The sequence below is a fragment of the Ctenocephalides felis genome, unplaced genomic scaffold, assembly GCF_003426905.1.
Source record: "Ctenocephalides felis isolate EL2017-DRISC unplaced genomic scaffold, ASM342690v1 CF-g0.4_SCAFFOLD_03572, whole genome shotgun sequence".
Taxonomy (NCBI): Eukaryota; Metazoa; Arthropoda; class Insecta; order Siphonaptera; family Pulicidae; genus Ctenocephalides; species Ctenocephalides felis.
The window spans coordinates 10,694,384-10,708,914 of NW_020539726.1; the positions used below are offsets into that span (position 1 = coordinate 10,694,384).

General features: G+C 30.6%; 1 pseudogene; it reads right to left on the reverse strand.

Annotated features, from left to right (window-relative positions):
• Positions 1-571: 571 nt before the first annotated feature.
• LOC113388061 overlaps positions 572-14,531 on the reverse strand; it is a 48,000-nt pseudogene continuing 34,040 nt past the window's right edge.

Consider the following 14,531-nt stretch of genomic DNA (forward strand, 5'->3'; position numbering starts at 1 on the left):
TTTTTTATATTTATTTTAAAGTTATAAGATATTTTGTATGAAGGAGTCTAGCATTGGAATATTCAAAGAAAGAACTGCTTTGTAAAACACTTATATAATATTAAAGTATAGAATACATACTTAAATATTATGAAAAAGCCCGATTTTATGATTTATATATAGAGAAAAAATCATAAATCTCAATTGAAGATTTCATATTCGTAGTTATTTATAAATAAAAAATTATATAAAGATGATATCACCATATTTGTTATTAATTGCAAAAATTGTTTATTAAATTTTATTGACTATAATGTTATATTGATAAAATAAAGTAATAAAACGTATATTTTGGTACTTGGTTATTATAAATTAATTTGCATTTATTTATTTAAATCCAAATAATAAAATTAAATTTAGAACATAGTAAAATTAAAATAATAGATTTTTATACAATACTAAAGTATAAAGGCTATACCCCCCCAAAACAAAAGCTCTTTTAGCTTAAAATTTTAGCATTAAGAAATTCTAATTTTCATAGAATGAAATTGCACAACAATATCATGATGATAACATAAAAGAACTGTTCCTCCTAGAACTTAATTCAAACCACTTATAAATTTTAATGAAAATGATTTTCCGAATTTAATAATTTAAAAAATTGTTGCTCTTATCTCAAATATAATAACATCAATTAAATTTTCGCCGAAAAATGTTTGTTTTTGAAAATTTTGACAACATTTAATCCTAAATATAAAAGTGAAACAGGAAGAAGTTGAACCAATAACTAAAGTTTTTAGTAGAGAATATAGATCTAACTAGTAATGAAGCAGATCTATAAAATTGAAGTTATTCATTCATATAGTACTCCTTAATATAATCTCAAATCAAGATGTCAGCACGATACATGTTGTGTTTCATCATCGTTTAAATCCTAAATTTTCTCTTTGCCATTGATCGAATTTTTAAAATCTCATTAATTTATGAAATAGCAAAGAATTATGAATTGATTCAAAAGCAGCATTGTCGACTTGTTTCATTATATCCATCGGATGTAAGACGCGCGACGTGAAGATCTTATTGACATTCACTTCAAAAATTTTGACATACAACAACACATTAGATACAATTTTGTCTTATACTGCTCCGGTAATCGTAAATGAGCTAAATACGACGTCGGTCTTTGGATGACCCGTCGCCTGTTTAGCTGTTATTTTCGTAGCCGTTTCAAATCAAAATGATGTAGCGGTTTACGAAAATCGATAAGTTAATTCGCGTTGAGTGATATTTCGCTCTATATTTATCTTCAGTTCACACCCATGGAGTCCAGCCTTCATAGAGAAGTGCCAGGTTGTCTGCATTAGTGGCCTCTCGAATAATAAAGTCCACCTGCTCTGCAGGAGTGCAGCGCCACATGGGATCAGGATCGCGGCCTTCTAATTTCAGGCGCACGCGTCGCCACACCGATACAGCGTACGCGTTGCGTTTTTGTTCCATTTCGGGCACTGAAAAATAATTATTACAAACATTATATACGAACAGCAGATGCACTAGCATTCTTATCTCAAATTAATTAAATTAAATATATTTGTCAAAAACCATAATATATAAACAATAATAAACTTTCTGAAGTGATTAGAATATTCGAAATAATTAATTAATTAAAATAATTTTCGGTGTTTTATGTATTTTGAGAAAAAAACTAATTTATTGAGAAGTTAAACCATACAAGAAGTACAAAATATTTTAGACTAACTTTTTATGTAAAATTAAATCAGTTAATCAACCAATCAATCAATCCCATATTTGTTATGATTAGGTATAGTAGCAGAGCTGTAAATCATTGATGGTACCTATTTAGTATTTAAACTATGCAAAAGGATCAAAGCATTGATGATAAAAGTTTTGATCTTATATAATTATTATATTGAATTGTTTCTTAAGCGGTACACAGCTGTATCAGCCAACAAAAACATGTATTTGTCACTTTTTTGGACAAAAAAGATAATAAATCTTATTAGTTATATAGTAAAAATATATATTAAATTTGAGGTGCTCTGTGTCGGTAGCCGCTACAAATTTTAATATAGCAACAAAAAAAATCTAGTTGAAAGGGGGCATTTTGTCTTAAGGCAAATTGCATGAACTTCCCAAAATGTGTAATAATTGACTTAATCAATCGATATTGAGATTTAGATATTTAAATAAGATTTTCAACTACACTTTGATATTATTTAACGATTTAAATTAATGGTAATATATTTTTACACAACTAAAGAAGTTATGTTTACTTATTTTTCCGCTAATTCCAAAAATAATGGCTGGGCCGATCTTCTCGCAAACATAATCGCGGCTCGACCTTATCGAATTTATTCCATTGGCTTTTAAACTTGTGCAATTCAAATTTCGACTTATCACTAATCAGCACGATTCCCAAATGATATCTTTTGAATATTTTTCGAATTTTTAAAATCGATTCATAATTTTTGGCTAAAACGTGTACATTTTTATTTTTACTTTATACCGATCATCGCACAAAACTGAGAAACTAAAGTCCTCATTAAGATACATCGAATGACTTCTAAATTTTCGAAATCGGTTCAGGCGTTTTTGAGAAAGGGTCGATTTAGGGTAAAAATCTGTTCACACACACACACACACACATACGTTTTCCAAATTTGGTCTCATTCGATTCAGAATCGGATTTTTTGATGAAAACAAACTTTTCTTTCGGGAAGTTAAAAATTCAGTGTATATGCTTATTGCTAGAAAAAAACATAGAAGATTTTAAATATATTGATTTTTATATGATTAGCAAAAATTTGAAAAAAAGGTAATCATTTCTTAATAAATAATGATTAAATTAACATATCGAAAATCCTATGTCATTCCATTCAAAATCTTATTTTAAAAATACACGTAACAAAATCGAATCAAAATAATGAAATTTGCGATAGCTACTTGCCATTTTGAAAAATCATACTTCAAAAATTAAATACGATGCGTTTGTAGGAGAGTTTGCAATTTCATACTTTTAGGTATGAAAAATTTTCCTCATTTTCTAAAAAGTTGAAAGTTACATTTAGGCCACATAAAGTTATTTTTTTTACGGTTGTGTCACCTCTTAATTATTGAATAAAATACACATTTAAAAATATTAAGTTAACATACCAGGATAATCTTGGATTCAGGAGCAGGTAGGATGGTTTGGAAATGTATGAGGACTCATATAGTTACCATGCTCAATAAAACGACAAACAAATACTTACATCTAGGTGATTTTTCCTTAGTTCCATTAATTGACTGCACACTACTTTGCCTCAACAATGGAGGCCTTTTATTATTATTTTTTCCATTATCAGCCTCAAACAAAAATATATCATCAAACACACCTCCGATTAATTCTTGTGCTTCTTGAACTTGTCCTTTCACAGCGTAAATCGAATTCAAAATGTTCTCTTTGTCATACATAGCGCTGGAAATTGCTGAAATTACTTCCAAAAATCTCTTGTATCTTGATAAATAATCTCGAAGCCCTGTAACTTTGTCCCCATCTGATTTTAGCATATTTTTCAGAAGTGCTCTGATGTCAGATGTCAATTGATTGTGTTGTGACATATGAGATCGTAATTTGTTCACTATGTCTTGCAAAAGTTCTTCTGCTTCAGTCAAGCTATTTTGTTGTGTTTCAATTTCGTCATCAATTTCATTGATCATATTTTTTAGGAGAGCTCCAACATTTGATAAATATTGATCATCAACACATCCTTCTGGATCCAACATCTCAAATAAACAGTCTTCTAATGGTGATATTGCATTCTTGCACCCTTCTTGTAATGTACCTGAATTCATTTGTGAAATAAACATATTTTTCAAGCGTTTCCCAAATGTGGCACAGTTGTATAATATTCAAAATTATATTTTAATAAATCGATTTTAACTAAATACTAACTATTAAATAATTAAATTATATATATATATATATATATATATATATATATACATATATCATAAGTATCAGAAAAAACTATTTTAAGATAGTTAATCGGTATAATATGCATTAAAAAGTTCGATTCGACACCCGATAAATCAAAAAACCAATTAATAGGCTAGTTGTCAATGGTCCTAAAAATAAAAAACCTAAATTTTACCAAAAGAATTTTTTGCAAAAACGATGGAGAAAATTGTTCATCACCAAATATAATAATATAATAATTTTTCATCCCAAAGTCATTTGTAGTGACCAAAAGAATTTCTTTCTAATTTTTTTATATTTTATGTTAATAGACAAAATTAAATAGTTTAATTATTTACTCACAACTTTTCTCCCACTGAGATACCATATCCAGAAAAGCCTGATCATTAGTTGCACTCTCTGATGTTCTAGTTCTCATAGCTTCATGATGCAATATGGCGTTGCAAGTTTTGGCCACTTCTCCTGCAGTATGCTGTAATTGCTGCAATTCTTTATCCCTATTTTTGATAGCAGTTTCAAATGCCGACGTTACTTCAGCTAATGCAGGGTTTGCACCTGCAGCCCACTTTAGTCTCTGTTCAGCACTTTGCACGAGAGAATTTTGAGTAGCATGACATTCCGTGATCCGTTGTTGTATAGCAATCAATAACTGCAAGTTAAATAAAAATATAAAAAGTTAATAAGAAAATGAAACTAAATAAACTAAAATAAAAATTCACAAAAATATATTGTGTACATAGAGGAGTACATACAGAGGAGACCATAAAAATAACTTTGTGAACATAGATCAATGATATTTCAATTTTTCAGTAACACTATAAAAAAACTAACTCAGTTAATGTTGAAATATTATACACCCAAAATGGCAAATAAAATATTATTATCTATATAATGTAAAAGAACATATATTGGTAATATAAAGTTCAAAACAAGATTGTAAGATAATTATATAAAAATACTCATTAAATATCTTTTACAAAATATCAAAGCTAAAATTTTACTTAATTTCACGTAACTCACCTGTGAAGCTTTTCTCAGTTCTAACATGAAACCAGCTCTTATAATAGGTGGTGGTGATATTTGAGCTGAAATACTGTTTGAAATTAAAATATCCTCATGCAGCCAGTGATAAGCTGTTACTTGGACTTGTAATCTTTCAACCTATGAAAAAATAATTCAATAAAATTCTTTTATAGATATCAACTTTTCACATCCATTAATATTGAAAATAACTCAGCACAAAATCTAAATTGGCAATGTTATCACATTTAATGTATCTTTACCTCTCTCCGATGTGCGGTAACATTTGAATGTAGTACATTGTTTGTTTCCCGTCTTTTCCAAGCATGTTCCAAAGCACTGCATAGTGAGCTTGCCTGTGATAAATCACTAGCAGTGTAAAGGCAATTACGAAGACCAGTATCTATGGCCTTCCTACAAATATCATCCAGAGGAACTTTGCTTTCAGCACCTACATCCTAAGTACAACATAGCAAGAGAATTATGAACAAGTGGTAAAATTTTCATCAAATTTACTTTTTCTGAATGTAGAAATATAAAGTAGTACCTTTAATTCAACTTCAACTCCAACATTAACACCTAATCTATATTGCATAATAAAGCACATTGTGAGGGCAAGTGTGTGAGGCATGACACCCAATAGTTGTCTCGAAGCATAATCAGCTGTAAACCTCCTGACAGGCCTCATTAATTTTTCATCATCCAAAACCAAAAGTATATTTGGCTGATTAATCATCATATTATGCAATGTTGGCACCAATCCTTTAAAAACCCTAAAAACAATAATAAAACATAATGTTTACAAATGTTAAAATTCCTTTACTTATTACCAAATTAAATCTTACTTGGCTCCTTGCATTGTTAAATTAAATACTTCCAATATCATCTGAAGAGATTTTACAAAAAATATGTCCTTTAGAACTCCACGAGTTGATTCATTTAAAACTTGAGCCTATGAACAAAATTCATTAAATTTTTGAATATTTTGCCTATTATATATATATATATATATATATATATATATATATATATATATATATATATATATATATATATATATATATATATATATATATATATATATATATATATATATATATATATATATATATATTTGAGGATTTTTTCTACAACATTGAAACATATTGAATTGAATAAAAAATAAAAATAAGAATTTCTACATTGAAATTTCTATAAAGATATTTTTTTACTTTCGACGCATTGGCTGTTTTAATCAATTCAATATATACACTAAGTAAGTAATTTTAATCAGTGTATTTTAACACTAATAAATTTATAGGTAATCGAGTAATAATCAAAAAAATAAGGAAAGTAAAGACCCATAAGATTAATTGCTGGTAAATAGTAAACCTAATGCCATGCCAATAATAATAATAAACAAAATTTAAAAACTCCAAGATCAAAGTATTTTGAATAAATCAAAGATTTATGAAACCTTGAAATTCTTATTATTATTTATTGAAAGTTTTTATTATTTAAAATGAATTTGAAATAAAAAAAATATAATAGAAAACTTACAGCCATATTTTTAGCATCTCTTATCTGGTCAATTTTTCTCCAAGATGGTAACGTACCGACAGTCAATTGTTGTAAAATTCTATACAATTCGTCATGCTGCCTTTGCAATTTGTCACACATGCCCCAAAAACCAATGAGAAGCATATGTCCATGATCTAAATTGCAATTTGTTGAAATTTTGTCTGTGGCTACATCAGAACTTATTTCTGAATTTCCACAACTATTGAGTAAAGCTTCAAATTTCTGACGTATATCTAATACAATTGAATGTAATGCTGTGTGAGGAGACTGAAAATATAAAATAGATTTTAATTTTTATCACAAATTCTGAGAAAATATATAAATTGACTATGTTTTTGGAGCAGAAATATTAAAAGTTACTAATTATATTAAATAAAGTTAAGTTAATCTACATTAAGTAGCATCAACATTAAAATGTATGTAAATAAAAAATTTCTACAATGGGGTTGTTTACTCACATCCATTTCCATGATGATGAATCGCAAGTGCATTTCTAACTGTTTCAACAATTCAGGCACTGGAATTCCAATTTCTGCAACAATGTCTTTCAATGTAGACATTATGGTTAAAACTGATGGATCTTCTGATTGAACACCTTTAAGAATCTCTGGGAGAAGAATATTTTGGAAATTTTTATTGATATCATGTAAGCTCTGGTATAATGCATCTGTTGATCGTAAAGCACCCAGTGATAAAACAATGTATTCTTCTCCTGCAAAATAATTCAATATATATAATAAATATATATATATATATATATATATATATATATATGCATATATACAACAAATAAAATTGAATAAAAAAAACTATTTGCATCAAATTCATCAAGGCAGTCGATAACAAATATACGAATTCTCTGTCCATTCTTACCTTGAACGTCATCCGAATTTCCAACTGTTGATATGACACTAACCATTTCAGCTATCAAAGCTGATGTCATTCTTAAACCGTCCAGGAACCAATCGCCCTCTCTTGTATTTAAATCTACCAGACATTCGCCGGCAGCCGATGCGGCCGTTTCTAACATTATATACTGTTGATTTAGGGTACTTAATGTGGAAACCACTATAGATTCTAATGATCTTGCAGCGGTTTTATCTTGAACTCGCAGGAAATGGTTAATGTTATTACGTGCTTCCAGATAACTATAAATAATGAATAAAATATAATGTAAATTTCAATGTTTTTTTTTAAATCACATAAATTTCACACAAGTAATGTATATAATTCTGATGATATGCACAATATTCTAGAAATTTTAAAGTATTTATAATAATAAAAGAACTTACATCTCTTCATATTTTGGTGTTGGTTTACCAGTCATATTATTATCGGCCTCCATTTGCTGCAATCTTTCACAAGCATTTTGTAGACGTATATTTGCTTCAGCAAGAGTGTTCTGTAATCTAAATGAGTAGGCGACTATATGTTGTTGTTCGGCTCCAGGCAATGGTGGTCCAAACTCGGTTTGAAATTGTGCAACTACTTCGCGACAAACTTGAGGTGATTCTCCAACCAGGAGCATGTTGGCCCAATGGGAATATCGCGCTGTGCGATGGCGAGTCAGATTTGTCACAGGATATAGTGATACAATGGTACCATACCTGAAAATATTGAAATGTAATATTTACACATACTAGAACTTCTTTTTGTACAAAAGCCACCCCGTTGTGAACATTTAAATAAATATATTTAAGTTTTTCACATAGTCAATTTTAAGCAAACAAGAACAAACTAGTTGGTATTGGTATTTTGCCTTTGAATTCCGAGTGGCTTTATAACACATAATTGAAAAAGAACGAACACGTTAAATCGGAGTATTTTCTGAAAGGAAATTTTCAAAAATCAATAATTTTCATAATCGAACCAGTTTCCATAGGTATTTAATGTTTTAGTATGTTCATTAAGACCAAGTATTCTATCGATATACCAAGTAAATCGTCTAATAATAATTTTAACTAACTAATAATTTTAACAAACGTTAAAAAAAACTACACATTTTCTCAAACTTTGATAAATTTTTAAAATTAAACTACTTGTAAGGCTGTAATATTTCAGTAAGTTCTATAAGACCATAATATTTATCGCCAAAATAAAATCGGATAATTTTTTTTTCAATTGTTAATTACAAGACAACGGCTCGGTAGATTTTCACCAAAACCTAATCAGTATCATTCCCAACTAATATCTTTCGAACAGTTTTTGATTTTTTAAAATCGATTCGGTAACACTTTTTTCCAAATTACAAAGAAACGGCTCGGCCGATCGCCGCACAAAACTGAGAAACGATAATCCTCATCGAGATACATCAAATGGCTTTTAAATTTCTGAAATCTGATGTTCAGTCGTTTTTGAGCAAACGTCGATGAAATTTCTAATTTTGACAAATGCCAAAAAAACGATAATAATTTTTGCAAACTTTGACGAATTTTTAGAGTTAAAAGAGTTTCCGTAGGGCCATAAAAAATACCACCTTATTACAAGAAAACAGCTAGGCCGATCTTTACCAAAAACTAATCAGCACGATTTCTAACCAATATCTTTCGAACGGTTTTAGAATTTTCAAAATCGATTCAGAATTGCGGGCTAAAACTTGTGATTTGTTTTTCACTTTTCTGCTATGTATTTAGCAAGAAACGGCTTGGTCGATCGTCGCACAAAATTGATAACCGCTAGTCCTCATCGAGATACATCGAATGGCTTTTAAATTTTTGAAATTGGTTCAATCGTATTTGTTCACACACACACACACACATTTTTTTCCCAAATTTGGTCTCATTCGATTCAGAATGTCTTGAAACGTCGAGAAAACATAAAATTAGCGAATCGGATTTTTTTTATGGAAACATGAACTTCCCTTCATGTTAAAGTTAAATACACCTATGATTGAATAATTAAATGAATGATTGAAGAAAATGAATCATATGGCAAAGTATGAATGATCTCTCATAGCTGACGCTTTGCCTGACTGAGATATAGGAAATATATATTCTAATTAAAAAGAAACCAAAAAAAAAACAGTAAAACGCCATTGTTAGAGACTATTTTTTAGAGGCAAGAACAGAAACGCGCCTTATGCAAGAAAGTGGAATAGGTACAATATGTTTCATAGTGTTGGAACTGGCATAAGCGGCGCTTTATGCGAGAAACAATATAAGAATAATCGGCTCAACTGCCTCACTGTATTTGATTTAAAAAAAAATCAATAAAAAATATAAGTCTATGTTTTGAACAAGTGTTGAATTTCAGACCTCATACAGTATCGATAGAAACAATTAGTGTCATATACTAATTTTTTTTCAAAACTATACTTTATCATATATTTAAGAGCCGTAATAAAAAAATGTAACTAAAAATGCTATAAAGCCTTATACTATCTAATAAATTAATCTAGAAAATATAGATACCAATTTATAAATTAAGAGTTACTATGTATCATTGTATCATTGTATAAAGCAAAAAAGTCTGGTATTATCAGGTGATACTTGAAATAAAATAACATTTTATTTTGTTAGTATTTACCTTCCAAGTAGCTCCATACAAACTCTGGTTAAAGTAGCTTGTTGTCGCGCAAGACCAAGAAGTTCATTTTCATTTTCATCGCACTGGCTAGTCATAGCTGTCTGTCCAGCGCTATGCAAAAATTCGCGCACTATGTCAAAACAAAGTACCTATAATAAATTTAAATATAATATAAATTAATCATAAATCATTATTTTAAAATTAAATCATATTCTGATTATCATGAAATAATTTATCATTTTTGTATGTGAAATACCTGAGTATTTTGGTTGTCAGAATTGTTCAATTCATTTATTCCTAACGTCGTCATAGAGTTTAGTTCAACAACCCAATTTCCTAATTGTGTTGCTTTAACTGCTTCTAACGCATTAGCGTGTGCTAACATTTGTCTTTCACATTCTTCTTTGCGTTCATCTATAGAAAAAACAATCATATTTAAATAAATTTAGTAAATAGTAAATTCTCAATAAATATGTTATATTTATAACACCTAAGGATATATGCATATATCCCCAATTAAATAAAAATCAAGTTGAATGCTAATGCATCGTTTATAGCAATTTTTTTTCTTTATGGCTTCATTCCTCAAATGATCTTATTTGTGTGGAATATATGAAAAACCAAGATTTTGTTTCACTAAAGAAAACCGATTATAATATAAACAAAATAATAATATTACATCTCGTTCTATTTAAATGATCTCTTTTTACAACTTTTATCTTTTCTTTTAACCGCTTTTGAAATGAAATCACTTACTATGAGCTTGATAAATCTAAACTTACATATTGATCGTTTGGTTAGTTCATGCGCTTCCTTTTGTCTTTGGCATGTCAATCTACGATGACCCAGTTGTCTCAGCCTATGTCCAGGATCGCATAGTGCATCATTCGCCAAAGTCATAGATCTGAAAAGCGCATTCTTTCGCTCTAAACTCTGGTCACGCTGACACGATTCATTTGTCAAACGTTCTGCTATAGCCGATAATGCCGTTAATTGGTTAATAATGTCCTCCCTGCAATTAATAAAAATAATTTGATCAAAACTAATTTTCGTGGGTCTTATGCCAAATAATACAAAATAATGAAATTACTTGTTGCTTTTCCATTCCGGTCTGATCTCCGAAAATCTAACAGCCAACATGTCCCTGGTCACTTCTCTCTCCATACGTCGTCTTGCTGCTCTACCTCCTGTTCCAGTGACTGCTATCGCTCCTCCACCACCAGCACCACCAGCTGTTGTTCCTCCAGTTGTCCAGTCTACGAGTGGATCATACACAAATGCTTCGAGTAACGTGAGGAGTGTCTCACGACCACGGCGTAGAGAGCGCAAAACGTGCTCGCATGATAAGCGATACGTACCCTTTAAATAAAGATTTAAGGGATTTACTTTTGAATAATAATAATTTATTAGAATAAAAGACAAATCAGATAATTAAACACAATCTGACTAGATGTCTGTTGTCTTCCTTTCGTCAATCAATAACTTCCCGTAGGGTAAGTTATAATAATCGCAGAAAAATCGAACATGAAAATTTTTATATATCTTTACGTTTCAGAGTTTTCTGAATATTTTAGCATAACTTAGAAAAAATGGATGTATGTGTGTGTGTGCGGATACAAATTTTCGTCGACGATTTCGGTAACACGGTTCAACCGATTTCAATTATTCAAAAAAACATTCTACTGCTGTTGATAAGGAGACGTGTTAGTGCCAAAAACGGTAACTCTGTTTTTAAGAGAACGGAGCGCCCGATTTTAATATTTCAAAAAACATTTTACTTGTATTGACAAGATGAAGAACTGATCAAATTTTCATGAAGGCAGGTCTAGAGGTTTCGGAGATCTAGTAAAAATAGTAAAAAAATGCCATCTGGTATCAGAAAAAATGATCATTAGACATATGCACATCAAATTATCAGATATTTTATAAAGATTTTAACAATAAGTATAAAATTAGTTTGCATTCCTATGGGTTCCGTACCAATGTTTATCCGTTAGATGGCGACGCGGCGCTTACGCGCTTCGATATCTTGTCTCTACTAAAGCAGTACGATTGCTTTGGAAAAAAGTTCAGAATTTTCAAAATAAAGAAAACATTTTTTTTCAAAAAGTCATTTGTTTTTTCAAAAAAAAGTAAATTTTTGGCAAAAATTTATAGTATCTCAAAAATCTAATTTTTTCAAAGTAAAATTTTTTCAAAAATGTTAATCTTTTTAAAAAATAATTTTTTTTGGTACGGGAAGTACCAGCAATTTGCCTTAAGGCACGATGCCATGCGCCCAACTAGTTTTTTAAAAAAAAAAATTAAATAAATTAACACTTTAATTTTCAAAAATTTCTTTAAGTGTTCAACTCTTATCGGTCGCCAGCTTTTCAATACGCGATTCCCGCTAGATCGTAGCTGGTCTCGGTAAATATTGAAAATATTGGAAAAGTAATGTATTAGATACTTTTTTACATATGTAACATTTATTTTTTAACCACTTTCCATCGAAAATTTAATTGTATTAGGCGCGCAATTAAGTTCTCGCTGTTCAATAGTACACGACTCTAGCAGTAAGGGTTGGTCGATTTTGACATATCCAACGATTTTGTCACGAACCAAGCTTAGACATATGGTAAACAAACTGCTGCGACACATGAGTGATTTCGTTTTCGCATTATATACTTCTGGTTAAGAGAAAATGTCTAATTTTGTGCCAAACAATCGTCATTTGCGGGAAGTGTTGATTTCCTTCTTCCATTATAAAAAAACGGCAGCTCAATCTCATCGAGCGCTCCAAAAAGTGCACGAAAATGCTGCGCTGAGCGAAACAACATTTCGTGATTGGTTTCGTTGCTTCAAAAACGGTGATTTTGATGTTGACTACCGTCCTCGTAAAGGAAGGCCCAAAACCTTCGAAGACGCTAAATTGGAGGTCTTGCTTGAAGAGGATTCTGGCCAAAGAGACGACAAACTTCTGGCGATTGATTTCGAGCACTGCGCGAAAACGGCCACAATACGAGCAGAGGCACGCAAAAGTGATTTTACTGCATGACAGCGCTCGACCTCACTTTGCCAATTCTGTTAAAACCTACTTGGGCTACTTGGGGACGCTCAAATGGCAAGTCCTACCCTACCCGCTATATTCCCCAGATATTGTGGGTCCGATTTTTACTTGTTCCGTTCGATGGCACACGGTCTGTCTGATCAGCAGTTCAACTCATATGAAGACATCAGAAAGTGGCTTGATTCGTGGATAGCCTCAAAAGACGAACATTTCTGGCTTCAAAGTATTCGAGCTCTGCCAGAAAGATGGGCAAAAGTTGTCTAGTGATGAGCAATACTTTGAACGATTCAGATATAAGAGTTTTTTTTATAATAAAGTTATAGTTTTATCGAAAAAAAAACGGGGAGAACTTAGTTGCGCACCTAATTTTTTTTTAGGTGACACGACCGCAGCGACAAAGTACTGTTGTCATGCCACGTGATTGGAAGTGATTGGATAAGGGTTAAAAAATATTAAATTGATTCAATATACTTGTATTAATAATTTACTTATATTTTAAAAGAAAATAAAAAACAAAATAAGGAACAAAACAAATCAATATGCGTTAATTTTAATTCATGTTCGTGAGGTCTAAATGTCAGGGTTCAATAATTCATTGATAATTTAACCCTTAACGAACGAATGCCGCTTGCGAGCAACATTGTAAAAATTCTAAAAAAAATCGAATTTGCCAAGGCACGTACCAAGAAGAATTTTGATTTTTTTCTATGAATTTCAATATGGGTACAATGCCGTTAGAAAATAAATTTCCATATTATACAACAAGTAATATTAGCAGAATTCTATTTTATTTAAAGCCAAGAAAACATTAGTTATGCACCTTCTCGAGCTCTGGAAATGAAGCACTTAATTTCCTAAAAATCATTCGACCTACTGAAGAAAGTTTTAGAAAATGCGCTCGTTCGTTAAAAGCTAGACCAAATAAAACTAAATTTTTTAAAAGTTTTTTTTTCTTTAAAAAATATACAATGCGTCTTAAGAGGTCAACCAAGATATGGGAAGTTCCAGCAATTTACCGTAAGGAATAATCCATTACACCAATTGTTCTGTTATTAATCGACCAAGAACACGACTTATAATATGACGAGGTCAACATATCAGAAATGCAATACATTCATCTGGCACCTAACACGTGCTGTTTTGCGCTTATTTGTTAGACTACAATTAAATGTCAATGCTTACGGGTGCCGCTAATAATATACTGTCACTAACAATATGTGTTCTTGTCTAGAAAGTGATGACTTCCCCACGCATCCAAACATGATCATAGTGATGATGTCGATAGAAAGGGAAGATGTAAACTTGCACAATATTTTAGATTTTGAATGCTAGCATTAATCAAATCAATAATCTACAAAAATGTATGGATTGATTGCAACAAAGTTTCAGTGAGCATTCAGTTATGGACCAGAAACCAAGTTT